Raw genomic sequence first — 18,651 nt, forward strand, 5'->3', positions numbered from 1 at the left:
TATGCTCTTGACTGCAACATTGATTCTGTTCCTCCTCGGACGCTGCCTGACCTGCTGTGTTTTTCCATCATCACACTCTGATCTCGCGCATCAAGCAGTACTCACTTTCTCTTTTATGTCCAGATCAGCTTAGCTGAACAGAGGGTAAGCATGTGACTCCCAGTTTGTGTCAAGTCAGAAAACCTAGTTTTGTTCAGCATGTCGACATTTTGAGCGTACAGTTTCAAATCGGCTTTGCCCCTTTCAGGTTGACCAGTTTAATACCACCAGGATTCGATTGTCTTCCGCCAGCCTGCGACAGGTGAATTTTCAGTTTTGTATTATTAAGTTTCATCTGCACAGTTTCTGTTTCCGAAATATGCTTGCCAAGACTTTCCTTCGTCAGAATTGACTTTGCGGTCAGAAACTTAGGATGAGGCACAGAAGTTACAGTTCAGTCAGTGCTGATTTTAACGTGGACCGAATGTCACCAAGGAGCTGTTAAGGCCTGAAAATTGGAGAGTTGTTGATTGTGTAGCTGTTGAAGAACTGAATTCCTCATGACACTGTCGAAATAAATAACCCAACCTGGGTCCAAACTCAAAAGGTTTTCAAATTGCTTTGTTATAAATCTGAGCAGAGTGTTCAAAAATAACGGTTGTAGAGTCGTTCCAAGTTAGAGTGCATATCTATTTCATTGAATTTATATTTAACGTTTATGATTCCAGCTCTGTTTGTCATGTTCACATTCAGTGTGAGCCAGTTCAGTTCTTCACAATTATTCTCACCTTTGATAGGATTCGGTTTGATTCACTCATTGCAGGACTGTCACTTCAGAATGACAACATTGAATTGATTCTTGAACTGCGCCTTTGCTGACTTATAACAGGAGTTGACAAGATCCGATTTAACTTGGCGAATCTTGGTGTGCATGACCTGTCATAAAAATGCGTAACTAAATTATGTATATTTGACACTGCGTACTGAATGTCGATACATAAATGAAATAGCTAGTTCATATGTTGTCATGCACATCGTTCTTGTCGAAACTGAATGCAAACGACAAATGCAGGTTCGGTGACTGTTTGCAGATGCACGTGTACACTTTTAATTCTGCACCGCGAGATTTCCTTCAGAATGTTTGCCTTAATCGATATGTGGTTTCAGTTAGCGAGTGACATTCAATGATGAAATGTTAAGCACAGGACTGGACGTTGCTGTTGACCGAAATTAAACTGAACTACATCACACAAAACACAAGAATGTCAATACCATGCCCAACAATGTAAAATGCCTGTTTAGCATCCAATTCACAATCATTACACATTTCGCAGATGTGTGTACCAACAACAAATGCAGTGTAAAACTTCGCCATATGTTTTCTACCACTTGTACTCAATCGATAACCATAGAAACTTGAAGGAAAAGGACAGAAGAAATATCGGAGCATCACTACCTCCAATGTCCGCTTCAACATGTACAAACTTGTAATTATATCGCCATTCCTTCATTATTTCAGGCTGAACATCTGAAAACATCCTCTCTCATGAAATTGCAAGTCCATCCACAGAATATTTACTCAGCAGTTCAAGAAGGAAGCTTAGCAGCACCATTATCTGCACAATGACAAAATGTAAATACATACTAGCTGAGCCACCGCAGCGCACTTTCTCTGAATGAATCAAAGTAAAGGTGAGACCAGCTTCTCCAATTCATTCAGAATGAAAATATATTTGCACAACAGTCCGAATGGAAAACTGACTGGTAAAATGTAAGTGATGTGACTTGAAATTCAACTTGGTGATGGACTAGATTGTAAATGCAGCCTCTCTGTGGAATTGATTTGATGCTGAGGCAGTCAAATCAGAGGCCTTTAACGTGAATTTACCATTGCCCTGTTCCTTTTTCCTGAGTAGCCCATGGTATCACAGTTTTACGTCCTGTGTGCTCTGTGCAGTTCAGTCAGAAATTCACAGTTTTCTGAAACTTTCATGACCCAGAGACAATAAAAACATTGTCCTTGATATTAATACAATTATCGATGGAATACTGGATATTGTTAAATGTTTAACAGATTACTCTTCAGTTTATCTTTCACAGAGATTCAACTGAATAAGCTATTGAAATTGCAAATGAAAAATCATAATCATCAGTGATGTAACTTTTTAAAACATTTCATTTGGACAATGCTGAAAATAGTTAAAATTGTACTGCAAAAAAGTGTAAAAGTGTGCCTTCCCAATTAAAACAAAATAGATATTCTATTAATAATATCTACTATGCTCTCTGTTATCACATTGAAACTCACTTTGTCAATACAGTGGATGAGATTTAAGTGTAAATCATGTTTATAATTAACTTTAATTAGCTTTTGAAAGAAAATAAATGCATGATGGTGACGAGTCGAAGAGGGAATAAGGGCAAGACTTCATCCTCTGCAGGCCATTCCGCTGAGAAATACAATTACAATACTTTTACACATCTCTAGCAAGTTTAAGATTAACATGGAATGAAATTAAAGGACAAAATAACCCCTCGAATAACCACGTATTACGTCTATCCATTGTTTTGCTTATGCCATGTTTATTTTATTTTCAATCCAGAAAGAACTGCAAATACTGTAAATCAAGAACAAAACAACAATTGCTGAAAAAACACAGAAATTCTGGCAGCATCCGTGAAGACAAATCACAAATGATCCAGTTCTTTAGAGGGTAACTCGATCCAAAATGTTAACTTTGATTCTGTGCACAGACACTGCCAGACCTGCTCAACATATCGAAGAATTTCTGTTTTTGCTCCTTACGTTGTCTTTTCTTTCCTAGTCATTTTCATCGTTTTGAATAGCCTGCTTAACATGATAATTTTGTTGTGCACAGCATTGTGATCCAATTCTGTCATATCACAGTGAAGTATGCAGTGAAAATAAACTACCACACATCTTCTCATTGCTTTTTATATTCTTTACCTCAACAGGACGTTTGCTCCTGATCAATGCTAAAATTGGTCTTTGTAAAAATGTTGAGAAACTGCTCCTACGATTATCTCATATATTAGAAGTAGCATTACATCCAGACCTATAATTGTTGGCTATGTTAACAGGAACTGAAAATGTGTTGCTGGAAAAGCGCAGCCGGTCAGGCAGCATCCAGGAACAGTAGAATCGACGTTTCTGGTATAAGCCTGAAGAAGGGCTTATGTCCGAAACGTCGATTCTCCTGTTCCTTGGATGCTGCCTGACCTGCTGCGCTTTTCCAGCAACACATTTTCACTATCATCAGATGTGTCCTTATCTTGTTGGATGACGGCCTCTTTGACGGGCTGACCAGCCTCATGATGGATTAAAATCATTTGTGACTTGAAAAGAAATCGATTCTGTTCCTTCCCCAGGCTTTTCATACCGGAACTGACAATTTACAGAACCTGGGAATTGATTAGAACATTATATGCGACATTGCATAATCAAACACATGCACAAAATTCTAGAAGTGGCTGATGCCCGAAACGTCGATTCTCCTGTTCCCTGGATGCTGCCAGACCTGCTGCGCTTTTCCAGCATTATATTTTCAGCTCTGACCTCCAGCACCTGCAGTCCTCACTTTCTCCTCTATGTTAACAGGAAACATAAGTGCGGCATATCAACTGCATCGGAGTATTTGCTTAATTCGTTGTTACCGTTTAATTTTCTCTGCATAAGTTCGTTAGAAGCGGTTGATAATCACTTTAAAGTGGCTACTCTCCATCTGCGAGTAAGTTCTAGAATTATCCTCTTACCTCTTCTGTTTGGGTACAATATTGTTTCTCAACGCCAAAATGAGAAAGGTCTCGAAAAAATTAACAGTTTCAGTGGAAACATTAAAACATACACCGAAATGTGAACTGCAGTATTTGATAATGTTTAGATCGTGCATTTGTCCTGCAGAATGAAAAGCAATGCGTATGTTTCCAGTGTTAGAAATGTAGTACATACACACACACGCACATACACACACACACGAAAACTGTCTTATTAAACTGGAAGGCAGAGATAACGGCTTAAGGTGAGAAACTCTGGGAAAAGATAATGGTTTAAAGAAACATGTTTGGATTAGATCATCGATACAACAGATAAGGTTCTCTGAGTACCTCGTTTTGGACTGTCGCCCAACTGGGTACGAGTGAATTACGGGTCAGGAAGCTACAAGCTGGAAAGTTGCTGTGTGAACTTGGAGGAAAATGAGTTGTGAGTGACAGGTCCAGGAAAATATCAAAGCTGGAAGAGCTATTTACAATGAATGTTTTCCAATGCATGTTTCACTGGATTTGGATAGGTTTGTGTTTCTGAATTCCCTGCACTGATCTAGAAAATGGAAATGGATTACTTGAAGCTGTGGGACTTACAATATATCGCTCCACCTCACATTCCTCTTTCTCCCAATCCCAATTCGAGACCGCAGGCTGTGGGTTCTCTGCCAGAAACCGCGCTGGTTTGAATGCACAGAAAACGGTTAAGATTTTAGTGATAATGATCGATCATTCTCCCCAGAATTTCCAGCGGAGGAGAGGCTGGTTTCTCTCCGTCATCAAGGAAGTACACCGCCCTCATAAATTGGGCTTAGTTTCTTTGGCATATATCAGACTGTGGGGACATAATTGAGACATAAATGGTGACAGATATAGACAGGAGACTCAGAATGATTTTTTTTTCCTCATGGTGAATGCATGAATGTCCAGGGGCCTGGCTGAAGTCATGGGGAGAAGATTTGGAGTAAATTGGTGTTTTTATTCTGGAGAGTGATGGGAATCTGGAACGCACTTTTTGTATTTGTTGTAGATGCAGAAATCATCACAACATTTGAGAAGCGTTTCGGTACTTACATGCGAGACCGAGGTATTCAAGGCAATGTGCCAAATGCTGGAAACGTTCTTAAAGCAGTTTAATTGTTTTTTTTTAATGGTTCCCACTCGATTGGCCGAAGCGCTAACTTCTTTCTCCTGTGAACTCTGAATTCATCCATTTCCGTTCTGAGAAAAACAAGCTGAATGATTCAGGTTGTATCAAGGCGAGGGTTGCAAGTAAACAAAGAGAATTATCGGTGAAAGACCTAAAGAAGTTTACAAAGAAAGGGCTCACTTTACCAAATCAAAGAAAATGCTTCTGGAGAAGTAAAGAGTTAACAAACGTGTTTGGCTGAGATGTGGATGGGATGTCAGCAATCCTCAAGGCAAAGCATATACAATCAGCGGGAAACTTAGAAAATACCAACAGATGAAATATATTTCCAAGTGAGATGAAATTATCTCGTTGCCAATGTCATAGCCGAGTTGTTAAGCCAATCCTTGGAGTTTTCCGTGGATAGCTGTGCATCCTGCCGATCTTGATAATTGTATGTTTCTTTGAATCAGTTTCTGATGAGTTACTACTCAAAAACATATAAGAAAGTTCCCATCATCTTTCAACATTTTCTGATATCTGTTATTTTGTCTCCAATCAGTACGATGCCTTTGTCAACATACACGTCAGTTGCTTGGTTCCAGCAACACCTTCTGGGAATTTGACTCCCCTGTGTCCTCTCTCTCTCTCCCCCTCTATCTCTCTTGGCTCCTCTCAGTGGATTTCACCTCAGTGGCTTTCAATGACGTTCGGGTGTCCAACGAATTAAATACAGTTTCCCCATCTCGAACTATTCACACGAACACTATATCTTCATGGTCAAGAATATTTTAAGCTATGCTCAAAGGCCGTGATAGAAGAAAGGTGAAAAAGAATATTTTGTTTTGAGCATGACACTGGGAGTTTTGAACTTCTCTATCACAGCAAACAGTTGACTAAAAAAAAAATCGGTTCTCAGGAAGATTTAGATATGTAGTTTGGACAGCTGAACTGATTAAAGGTTATGCAGAGAGAAGAGGAAGATTGAATTGAGTTTGATTATCGTCCATGATCCGGTGGAATTGTAGAACGTGTTGAATGGCTTATGAATGTTACTGCGATGAGTAGGAAAGATTAAAAGAACTGCGATAAATAGACATCCAGGGACAACCAGAGAATGTCAGAATTACCGAGAAGGGACCACCTGGGTAAAGACAGAGACTGTCTACAGCTAGAAAATTCGCTATCTGCACTCTACCTGCCCAGATTAGTGATGCAAATGAAAACCCAACAGCCACCGACATTCTGTATTTATAGGAAAATGGGTGAGGGAATGGAGTAACTAATTGAGACATGGCACAAGGCAGAAAATGACTCACCTGCCATCAGCTGGTTCCACATAGACACTTATTTGACGATGTCGCAACTTGGTTCGTATGGATCAAGGTTGACCAAGCTGCCAGTTTGTCATACCTCAGTGATCACGGTAAACTCAGAAACTCTGGATGACAGTTGTGGGAGGAAAATCAAGTCCGGCTCTGTCCGTGCTCCTCCTCCTGTTTGTGGTTGTTTCCCTGTTTCCGTGTTGCTGGCTGCTTGACAGAACTGTGCCCCCGAGTAATCTGTGTCTGTATGTAATTGTCTGATATTATCACTTCTCCATATCCTTCCTGCATCTGTCAGTTCCAGTACATGGCTGAGTGCTTCTTAGATTCTGGTGGTGGTGACACCTGCTTGTAAGGTGGATTCTTTGTGCAGCAGTTTTCTCTGGAGTGAAAATGACGGAGAAGTTGCTGTGTTTAAACTTGAAGAACTTTGAGTGCAGATGGATCCAGTGACTTTTTTATACGTGATTCTCGAGTGAATGAAATTATGATGTACCTAGGGATTTCTAATGGTCACTGCCGAGTCAGTGTTGATTAAGCTGCTTTTATAACATTTATTTCTATCTAATTGTTTCATCCTATTGAACTGAAGGTTTCATTCTGAATAATGCCTTAATCTCATATATAGGTAAAGTTGGAGAAGAAGACCTCGCTTCTGCGATGTCTGTTGAGCCTTCGAGAATGAGCCACGTGAACCACTGCCATGCAAGTGCTGAAGTCGCTCACATGAAGTTGACTTTCTGACAACTGTTAGGCTGTAATTATAAACGAACTTTTATATACGTATGTTTGCAAACACTAGTGGGCATTTATATTGCATTCTGGATATAGTTGAAACCCAACTTGTATTTTCAGGCATATGATAATTTATCGTTGAGGAACATAAAACCAATGCGAAACAGTATTGTAAAAGATGCCAGTTAATTGATCATGAAAACAGGAGGAAGTCAGAGAGATTTAAGGAGTCTTTTACATCTACAATTTTAATGTTTTCATAACATTTATTTCTTCTGAGAATTTTAATCCATTTTGAGTAAAAATGGTGAGGAATGTCGCACAGTGGTCTTCACAGCTGCATGCAGTACCACGAAACTGTATTTAATTCTAGTGTTGGTTTCATGCTTGACTGTGTGCAGTTTCTTTCTCTCCATATCTGTGTGGGTTTCCCTGGTGTCATCACACAGTCCAAAGATGGTCAGAGTAGGCAGATCGGCCGTGCGAAATGTTGAGTTATGGGCAGAGTGTGATGGGCGTGCTGGGTTTGTTTGGGAAAATCTTCAAAGGGTCAGTGATATTCGATGGCACGATTGGCCTCTGTTTGCATTGCAGAGATTTAATGAAATGTATGATGGCATTACGTTGCCTTTTTTCTCCCAATTATCAGCTTACAAATAATCAACTACTTTTCTCTTGTATTTTATAAAGTGTGAACGTTCATGTCTTTTTTTTTACCTCACCGCTATGCTCATTTTATGTTTTGAAAGGACGAATTATAGTTAGACAATTCAAAATGGAACCACATCCGCATCTTACAGTCACTCTTTATCACAATCATGCTGACTCAGGATTCCGTACACTGAAGGCGAAAGCATGACTTACAAGGCAGGGAACCCCTTGATCTGCATCTGGCAGATTTTGGAATAATTCATCTGAAATGTCCAAACTCACACTTTTGTGAAACCATTGAAATGTGGGAATTCGGGGAAGTTACTTCTTTACCCATCCAAGCAAGAAACTCACCATCGCAGTCAAACTGGGGACAGGCCCTTCACTTCTTCTGATTGTGGGCAGGGAGCTCTCTCAGACATTCAAACGTCAAACACAACAGCCAACTCACATCAGAAAAACACTATTCGCTTACTCAATGTGAGGAGAGAGGTTTATTCAGTCACTCCGGCCACTGAGACACCAGAAAGTTTAAAAGTAACCACAGCTACATGGTTATGCTTTCTCTTGCTCACCCCAATCAATGCACATTGATCTTTGGATGCTTGCAAAGATGTTCTTAAATCATACTATATTGAAAGTGTTCTTATTCTAGAAATTAAAATTAATTGTGTCTGTGGAGGACTCGGTTTTGGAAAATCGTTGCACATGTTCAAGTTCGCACCTGATAGAAACTGTCTCCCTGCACAGTGTATTAACAAGGATTATCTCTTTGTTCAACATTTAATGAACAACAGTTCGGTCACTTTCTGTTTATAAGCACAGAATTTTGAGGCAGTTGACATTTGTTTCCGCAATAAACTTACTGAGACCTGTTTCTGGTATTGTCCATAAATGTCTTTAGTCTGGTTATCTTTTCCAGCTTTAAAAAATCAATTTTATCTAAAATAGATGATGTATTTAGTCTGCATCAAATCTCTGCAATGCAGATTTTAAAACGCCTCTGTATGTACCTATATCGTCCGTCCTTACCTCCAACAAGTATGAGGGTCGCATAGAGTGACTTTGCGATGAAAAATGAAACAATCTGGCCAGCGATCCTTTTACCGTAGTTGTGGTCCTGCACCATTGCTTAGATTTGCTTTTATTTCCGGTCATGCCCTTTCAGTGCTCACTATATGCCATTGAACTGTTTTCATAGTGTCTACAAGACACAATTTGCGGCACGGTGGCACAGTGGTTAGCACTGCTGCCTCACAGCGCCAGAGACCCGGGTTCAATTCCCGCCTCAGCCGAATCTGTGTGGAGTTTGCACATTCTCCCCGTTCTGCGTGGGTTTCCTCCGTGTGCTCCGGTCTCCTCCCACACTCCAAAGATGTGCAGGTCAGGTGAATTGGCCATACTAAATTGCCCGGAGTGTTAGGTAAGGGGTAGATGTAGGGGTATGGGTGGGTTGCGCTTCGGCGGGACGATGTGGACTTGTTGGGCTGAAGGGCCTGTTTCCACACGGTAAGTAATCTAATCTAATCTAATTTCACTTCATTCTTTCCCTGAGGAGCAGCGGGATCATACTTCACCATGATGTGCAACCTCATGGCACAACACAAACATTCAAACATTCTCAACAAGCCAGCTTCCTCCTGCTCTTGGTTTGTATTCACTTGCCCATCCAATCCGTACAGAAGCCAGCAACTTCACACTGGAGAGAAGCTGTTCATCTGGTCAGAGTGTAGAAAGATATTTACTCGGTCATCTATTCATGAAGATACACAGTTGAAGGATTTGCCGGTTGCACCAAGGAATCAATCAGAATCTTTGCGTCATTTAGACCTAAGTTATTTTACGCTGCTGCAGTAAAATAGTTGACATTGCGGATTAAATTTTTAATTCAAATTTGCATCTATCTGACTAAATTTTAGAAATGATCCCACGTCATTGTAAACGCAGGCACTCAATAATGCAGAGTGAACATTTGCCAGCAAGTTGTTTGAAAAGGGAAGTTGTGATTCATGTGGATGGATTAAACAACAACGGAATCCACTGAGTGATTGTGAAGGTTCGGTTTTGGATGCTGTTAACATCGATCTCCAAAGCAGACCAGCTGAGACCTGTTTCTTCTGACGCATCAACACCATTAGTACAATTACCTATTTGGTAAAATTAAAATTAAATCAAATTTGTGTTTTACACTTGGTGAATCAAGTCATTGTGATTACATTTAGGCCGATTCTATTTTTACAGAACTCTCCATTTCCCCAACGTCATCCACCATAAACGCCAACAAGATCGAGGAGATCATGCAGATTCATTGCCAGAAGTATGAGATAACCTAATCAGCTGCTCTACTGCTTCCTTCCCTCATGATATGCCAAGGTGTGTCTGAAACGTTCCTTTTGAACAACATAATCCTACACAATTGTTTATTTTTTTCTGCTGTGTTCTGTCATGCTTCTCTGCGCTCATTTTACCGCATTTAGCGCTTTACATGTCGAGTCAACAGAGTAAGTGCTCAGCTCTTGCATTCCATCAACAGAAGCAGAATAATGCTCGAGCACAATCTGAAATGTCATGACCCACTGACAGGGGATTTTGCAAAGATCGTGTCTTCAGGACTGTGGAGATTGCAACAAGGTAAATTTATTCAAGCTTGTACCACAAAAGTCCAACTCGGAGAAATTCTGAAATTTACAGCTAAAAATAATGCATTTTAACATGTTTGTGTCATACAGATTAATTGCAACCCTGCCATTAATTAAGCACCATATCATTTACTTTCTTGTCAATTCCAGATTGCTGTTTTCACGTTTCCACCAGAGCCTGTTTTCCTTCTATGTTAACTGTTTTCACCATCTGTCCTACACTTTCTGGATTTCTGTACACACTGACCGTTTTGTGAAATGCTGATGCCCTGTGTCACTCGTAATTATTCCCGTTTTATTCCTCAATAGTTTAATTATCGAATCCACATTTACTATTTTTTTAGAAATATCAATTTTGTTGTTATCCATATAGTCTATTGTTCCTGCAAGCGTATTTTCTACTGCCAGCCATGTTTTACAATAATCCTTTCCTTTCCTTTTACTTTCCCATTTTACTTTCTCTTCTTATCCATACCCGTTGCCAATCACCGCTGTTGGCACTTAGCCATGTGGAAATAAACCAAACCTGACTTAGGGTTTTCTATTTTCCAGTGTGCAAGTAATATTTGAGCTCCAAGTATTACTTTCGTGTTTATCCATTTCTTCAACTGTCCCTGAACCACACCATTGAGTATCGAAGCTCCACTTAAGTATTTGAAACAATCCTAACGCGACATATAATCTGAATTCATTTTTATTTATTTTGACACTCAGTCACAATTTCAACACTTTTGCACACAATACTTGTTCTGGAGAAAGACATAATCAGTTTTGTTGTCTTAAATATTATAGTGTGCAATTTTAATGGTGGATTATCAAATCACCTTCTGAACAATTATGTCCAATCTGCAATAAATTGTTGAATTGGTAATGAAATTCAGCAGAAACGTTTCTTAATCAGTACTTGGGCATTGAAACATAAACTTGAAAATTCATTTATCACTGGGTTGATGACAGTTGAGTGATATGATCAGCCATTGACAATAACGTCCGAAATCATAATGCTGACGATTATCTTATGATTATCCAGGGACATTGTTTATGCCCCAGCTTAACTTTCATGGTGCAGTCTGTTCAATAAGGGCAAAGTGACGAAAAGAATGATTATTAACAAAAGAAAGGGGAGTGAATAATTTTCTTACATAACAAAATGACGGATCATAAGTCTTTGTGAAGATATTTCTTCCGGTCCTGCCCAAAGACGCTACCCATTGGAGACATTTGATTAAATCAATTAAACTGGCAGTGTCATTTATAAAGATTGCTTAAGTCTTTGGATAAATTCGCGACATCCTCATAGCATCCATCAATATCGTGAAACGTGCTCCGATAATAACCATTCACATGGGCATGTCGGAAAATCAGCAAAGTGGCTCCTCTTAAATATGTTGCTTTTTCACCCTCATAGTTACGTCGAAGCATCTTAGGTCATGTTAAACTTCAGAAGGATGATAGCAGAATTGGTCATCTAGTCAGGCACCTCAAGCACCAATTAGTGGTGAATAGAATCTTACAGTATGAAAGTGGAGTATTTGCCTTATCAATTCCACACGACCCACTGAGAAGGATTCGACACAGACCCGCCCCTTTATAGTCCAACATTTTCCACAACTTATGCGCATAATTAACTGTCCGATTATACAATTTAGCATGGAAAATCCACACACTTTTGGATTGGCAGGGGAAGTCCAAACGCATATAGAGAGAACATAAAAACAAACATTTGCAGATGGTTCCTTGGTTTGGACTTTAACAAAGGTCTCTGACATTGTGGGACAGCGGTGGTAACCAGTAAGTTTCTACGTTGGCAGCTTTGCTGCACTGAATAACCAACTAACGAAAGTCGTACCTGCATGGGTGTAATGCTTCTTGGATATTCTAGCTCTGTGATTAATAAGCAGATAGGATTTTCCGTGTGCATTTTCTTTCTTAAAAACGACTTTTAACTTTTGGTGCCTTTTGAGATGATTCCTATGTTAACCGTTGAGATTTGCTTGATAAGGGTAGCATCTACTTGTGACTACTCATATTGTCTGTTGCAGGAACTGGATCTATGATTCCATATCCACAATATCAAGGCTATCAACTCGTACTGCTGTCATCAAGATATGGATGTACACAACCCTTAATAAAGTTTAAAGCTTGCACGAACTAACTGACAGCATCAAATGTTCTTCAAAAAGATACAATGTATCACGTGCTCCAGCTACCGAGGTAGCTATGGCAACTGATTCCCTGGAAACGACAAAAAACGATGAGAATTAAGACAATATATTTAAGTTATTCTTCGAAAACACCAAACATCAATCCAATTTGAAGTCAGTTTATTGACAATCTTAATAGCCAATTTCACAATCCGATGCTTTGTGGTTATAAGACACGGGAAAATTGAAACGTTGCGATTTAAACTGCCAAGCATCCAGAATGTAGGAACACTGCCTGAAAATAGCGGTCTCTCAAGGGGACCTTTATCGATAAGGAAACATAGACTGGGATTACCATAATGTTAAGGGTTTTGATGGAGAGGAATTTGTTAAGTGTGTACGAGACAATTTTCTGACTCAGAATGTGGGTGCACCTACGACAGAAGGTGCAAAACTTGATTTGCTCTTGGGAATAAGGCAGGGAAGGCGACTGAGCTGTTAGTGGGGGAGCACTTTGGGGCCAGAGACCATAAATCAATTAGATTTAAAATAATGATGGAAAAGGATAGACCAGATCTAAACGTTGAAGGTCTAAATTGGAGAAAGATAAATTTTGACGGTATTAGGCAAGAACTTTCGAAAACTGATTGGGGGAGAAGTTCGCAGGTAAAGAGACGTCTGGAAAATGGGAAGGCTTCAGAAATGAGATAACGAGAATGCAGAGAAAGTATATTCCTGTTAGGGTGACAGAAACGGATGGCAGGTATAGGAGATGCTGGATGGCAAAATTAATTGAGGGTTTGATTAACAAAAGGAAGGAAGCATATACAAGGTATAGACAGGATATATCGAGTGAATTGTTCGAAGTCTATAGAGGAAGTCGGAGTATAATTAAGAGGGAAACCAGGGGGCAAAAAGGGGACAGGAGATAGCTTTTGCAAATAGAATTAACTAGGGAGAGAATAGGCCCCCTCAAAGATCGACAAGGCGGCCTTTGTGCGGAGCCACAGAAAATGGGGGATGTACTAAATGAGTATTTTGCATCAGTATATACCGTGGAAAAGCATATGGAAGTTAGAAGCGTTAGGGAAATAGACGGTGACATCTTGCAAAATGTCTATATTGCAGAGGAGGAAGTGCTGGATGTCTTGAAACGAGTGAAGTTGGATATATCCCCAGGACCTGATCAGGTGTAGCCGAGATCTATGTAGGAAGCAAGAGAAGTGATTGCTGGTCCTCTTGTTGAGATATTTGGATCATCGGTTAAAACAGGTGAGGTGTTGGAAGACTTGGGGTTGACTATCCTGGTGCCACAGTATAAGAAGGGTTGTAAGTACAAGCCAGGGACCTATAGACCAGTGACCCTGAATTTGGTGGTGGGCAAGTTGCTGGAGGGAATCCTGAGGGACAGGATGTACATGAATTTGGAAGTACCTTGTCCTATTTATCCTCTCCATGCCCGTCATGATTTTATAAATTTATGTAAGGTCAACCCACAGCATCTGACTCACTAGAGAAAAGAGGCCCAGCCTAATTAGCACCTCCCTGGAGATCAAACCCTCAACTCTGGCAACATTCTTGTAAATCTTTTCCGAAAACATTCAAGTTTCACAATATCTTTCCAATAGTAAAGAGAACATAATTGCACACAATATTCCAAAAGTGGCCGAAACAATGTGTTGAATAAGATACGGAAACTGTCAGAAGGTTAGTTCCGAGGGAATGTTTCTTTGCCAGATACTCAGAAATAAAGAAGCATCTTACTGTGAGTGTTTCAGTCCTGTGGCATTGACTTGTCACAGAGTGAGTGTTATGGAATTATTAAAAAATTACCTGAGCTTACCACAGCCCAATTCTTCCATTCAGAGTTGTTCTACTCCAAATTTCCCATTCATTATTGCCTTATCCCAATTATCTCATTTACTGTTGAATTGTAAAAATCCTCCCATTAGCTGATGTCCTACTCCAATTCTCAAATTCAGAAAGCTGGAGCACAATTATTTCATTTAACAATCCCCTGCAACGATTCTCCCTTTCAGTGGTACGCTGCCAGAATGTTTAAGTTTAAATATGGACGAGTTGAAATGAAGAGTGGTTTCGTGCTGTACATCTCCATGAGTCTAATTAAGGCTCCCCTGCATTCCACTAATCCTCACAATCATCAATCCTTCACAATTCCTCCCTCTGGTGAACTGCAAAATTACCCCATTATTTGCTCCCTTATGCACATCTTCCAGGTAATGGTGCACTTCTCACATTTTTTTTTAAATCGTGGATTAAAATCTCCACTTGATTACTTGTTTTGCAACATTTCTTTTATTTACTGATTACCTGCTCGTGTTCTCCCAAACCATATGCTCTGCTCCAATCCTCTCCATTACTGGCATCCCACACACATTTTCCACTTTTTTCGATAACGTGAAAAAGATCCGCACTAACTGCTGCCATGCACAATTCTTCCATTTATTGATCTCCCATTTGGGTCTGCTCTGCTCTAATTCTCCCATTCAGTATTATCCTGTCCAAATGCTTCTATTTACAGTTACCAGTTCTCTCATTTATTGTTGCAGTTCGACATTACATACCCCGAAATAATGAGAGACTCCCTCAGTTCTTAAACTCTCATAACAAGGCAATACCTTAGTATTGCACATTTGACAATGATGCATTCCCACAGTTCTGAACGTCATTCCTTCAATATCTCAGCGAATGGGAAAAATAGTGCAGTGTAAAATGAAATTGATAAATAAAGAGGCAGGACGACGTTGTATTTCAAACCTGCAGTTCTCTCAGAGGGTCAGTCCGGATTGTGTGAGTTATTGTCAGACTGTTCGCAATGTGGCAGTAGCCCATTGCCAAGGAATGTTTTCTAAGGGACCGCCTTATTTTGAGAAGGTCAGTCCTCATGCATTGCCTCACTGTGAGGGACAGTTGAGAATATGCATCAAAATTGCATGGTCAGTATTGGGTTTTGCAAGGCCTCGTTAGCAGAGGTTCAAACCGATGATGTGAATTCTTGTCATACATTCATTCCGAAGTATTCCACATTGTTAGCAGATTATAGCAGTACCTCAATGCATTGCGATCAGAACTGTGGGAGAGTAATATGATTAGAAGGAGAGGGCTGAGGTATTGAAGCTCTATCACAGACTGGGATATTTGGGAATGCTTTATTATCGGAGGGTCAATACTGACACAGTGCCTTATTATAAGGGTGTCAAGAATTGAAGGAATTCCACCAAAAAAAAGTTTGTCCTGTGTTATGCTGCACTGTCAGAGGATCAGTTCTGTGTAAAGTCCTCATTGTCAGATGGGTAGGAATGAGGCAGAGCCTCATTGTCAGAAGTTCCGTTCTGAGGCAGTTTCTTATTGTAAGCGGTCAAAGTTGAGTTTTTGCCACACGTTTAGAAAAGGTGTCTCATTGTCAGACGGTCAGAAATGAGGGATACCGTTAATAACCGTGGTCAATATGAACTGCCGTCTCAATATAACATGGTTAGAATTGGGCGAGTGCAGCACGATTTTAGAATCAGTGGTGGACGGTTAATACTGACCCATGAGTCTCATTTAAATAGGGTCAAAGTGAGGGATTGTCACAGTGTCAGAGATTCAGTTCTGAGGCAATACCCTTTATGAGAGTGTCAATGCTGAGGCACTGGCCCATTGGAAAGAGGTCAGAACTGAGAGAATGCTACAGAATTAGAGGAGGTCCTGCTGCACCATCAGATCTTCAACACGGAGGTTAGTGCTTCGGAGTCAGATGGTCAGATATGTGAGAGTGCGTTACTGTCAATGGGTAGGTTCTGAGGCAGCGACTAATTGCAGTAGGTTCAGTTGTGAAGGAGTATCTCAATTGGTAGAGGTTCAGTGCTGTTGCAGTGCCTCAGGTGTTAGAATTGTGGGCGTGTTTGTATTGAGAAAGTCAGTAATGTGGTTTTTCAGCACTGTCAAACAATCAGAATTGTGGGACGGCACAGTGACTGTCTTCCATTTACAGATGCCCTGCAATAATTTACTGCACTTGTCTCACTTCGATCTGTTGTGTTACTCTAAATTATTAGCCCCTTGCACCACATGGAACAAAGTTCTATAACTGACTGATATCATGCATCATTTTTCCTACGGTATTTCCAGACGTCCTGCTCCAAATCTGGCTTTGAGTATCTCTCTGCAACAATTCTCCCCTTTATTGTTCACTGATTTTGCAGTTCAATTTTTCACTGCACTTAGTAGTAGCATGGCTCGGTTCTGTAAAAAAAAAGTTCCACAATTTACAGATGTCCTACTCCAATTCGAACAGTATCTGATGCCCGCCTCCAAATTCTCCAATTTAAATATGTCCTAACACCGTTCTTCTATTCACTAATTACATGGAATTATTCATCCAGGCACGAATTTCCAAGATTGTGTTGTGCACTACACGAAATCGTCCATTAACTGATGCAGTAATTCTTCAATTTAATGCTTCTCTGCAACAATTCTTTAATTGTTGGACCACTGACGAAATTTCCCATTTACTGACAACCTACAGCTGTTTTCGTGTTTGCTGATGCCTTGACCTTAATCGACCATCTAGAGGTGGTCTTCTCCAATGCAATAATTTCGTGGCATTGTGCACTATGACTCCAATTTACTGATACACTACTTAAATTATCCCAAATAAATGGGGTCGGGCAAATGTATAGAGTGTCAGGAATGCCAAATGGTCAGAAATGTGGCATAGCATCATTGTCAGACGATCAGTACTGAGGGAATTCATCATTGTCAGATGACCAATACTGAGGCAGTGCTCCATTGTGAAAGAGCCTTAATTGTGTAACTGCAACACGATCACAGGGTCAGGACTGAGAAGCACTGTCAGAGTGTCAGACAAATACGTAAACAGGTTATGTAAAGATGTTGAGGTAATAGTGTAGAGGTGATGGGAGATTTTGTTCTCCCAACATTGACTGAGAAACCCTTCGTGCCAGAATCTGGATGGTGAAGAAATTGTAAGAAGCGTCCAGGAGAGTTTTCTGTGCCAGTATGTCAATAATCCGACGAGGGAAGAAGCCATACTGGACCTGGGACTGGGCAATGACCCAGAACAGGTTGTAGAATTTGTGGCGTGGGATTTCCTTGGGGACAGTGACCACAATTCTGTGCATTTTAGAATACACGTAGATAAAGGAGAGAGTAGTCCTAAGGGAACAGTACTAAACTTGACCAAGGCCAATTATGTCAAAATTAGGCAGGCCCTCGGAAGTGTGTATTGGATGCAGCTATTTTAAGGGAAGTCCACATTTGAGATGCCGGAGGTTTTTAAATATAGATAAAAGATTGCACAGGATAGGTATGACCCGTTGAAAGCAAAGAATAGCAAGGACAAGATTCATGAACAGTGGATTACAGGATGAATTTTACGACGGTCCAAGAGGAAAAGGGAAGTATACATCAGGTCTCGACAGCCAAGAGCAGAACTGGCCCTGGATGATTATCGGAAGAGTAGCACAAGTCTTAAACGAGGAATCAAGTGGGCTAAAAGCGGTCATGAAATAGTTTTGGAAGCAGAATGAAGGAGAATACCAAAGCAAGTAGAGAAAGAATTGGTCCACGATAGGTTAATGAAGGAAGACTGTGTGTCGAACCTGAGCATTTGGGTGAGATTCTGAATGATTACTTTGCATCAGTGTTCACTGAGGAGAGGAACATGATGAATCTTAAGATTAGAGATGGAAGTTTGGTTAAACTGAATCACGTTGACATAGTAGCGAAGACGGGATGGGGAGGCTTGAGGTTATTAAGGTGGACCAATCCGCAGGATCGGATGGGATGTGTGCCAGGTTGCTGAGGGAGTCCAGAGATGAAATAGCTTGGGCCGTGGCAGATATCTTTGTGGCATTCTTAAATACAGGTAAAGAGCTGGAGGAGCGGTAGTTAGCTCACGTTGTTCCCCTGTACAAGAAGTGAGGTAGGGATATTCTGTGTAACGCCAGACCAGAGAGCCTGACATCGGTGGTGGGAATGTTGCTGGCGAGGGTACTGAGGGATAGGAGGTATTTACATTAAAAAAGAAGGGGTTTATCAGTGCAAGGCAACATGGTTTTGTGCTGGGGAGATCGAACCTGACAAACTTAATACATTTCTTTGAGGAAGTGACTTTGTTGATAGATGAAGGAAGGGCTGTTGATGTTATATACATGGACTTGTGTAAGGCGTTTGATAAGGTTCCCTCTGGTGGACTAATGGTGAAAGTGAAGTCACGTGGTGTGCAGCGTGTTCTAGTA

This window comes from Chiloscyllium punctatum, chromosome 35 (genome assembly GCF_047496795.1).
Source record: "Chiloscyllium punctatum isolate Juve2018m chromosome 35, sChiPun1.3, whole genome shotgun sequence".
Classification (NCBI taxonomy): Eukaryota; Metazoa; Chordata; class Chondrichthyes; order Orectolobiformes; family Hemiscylliidae; genus Chiloscyllium; species Chiloscyllium punctatum.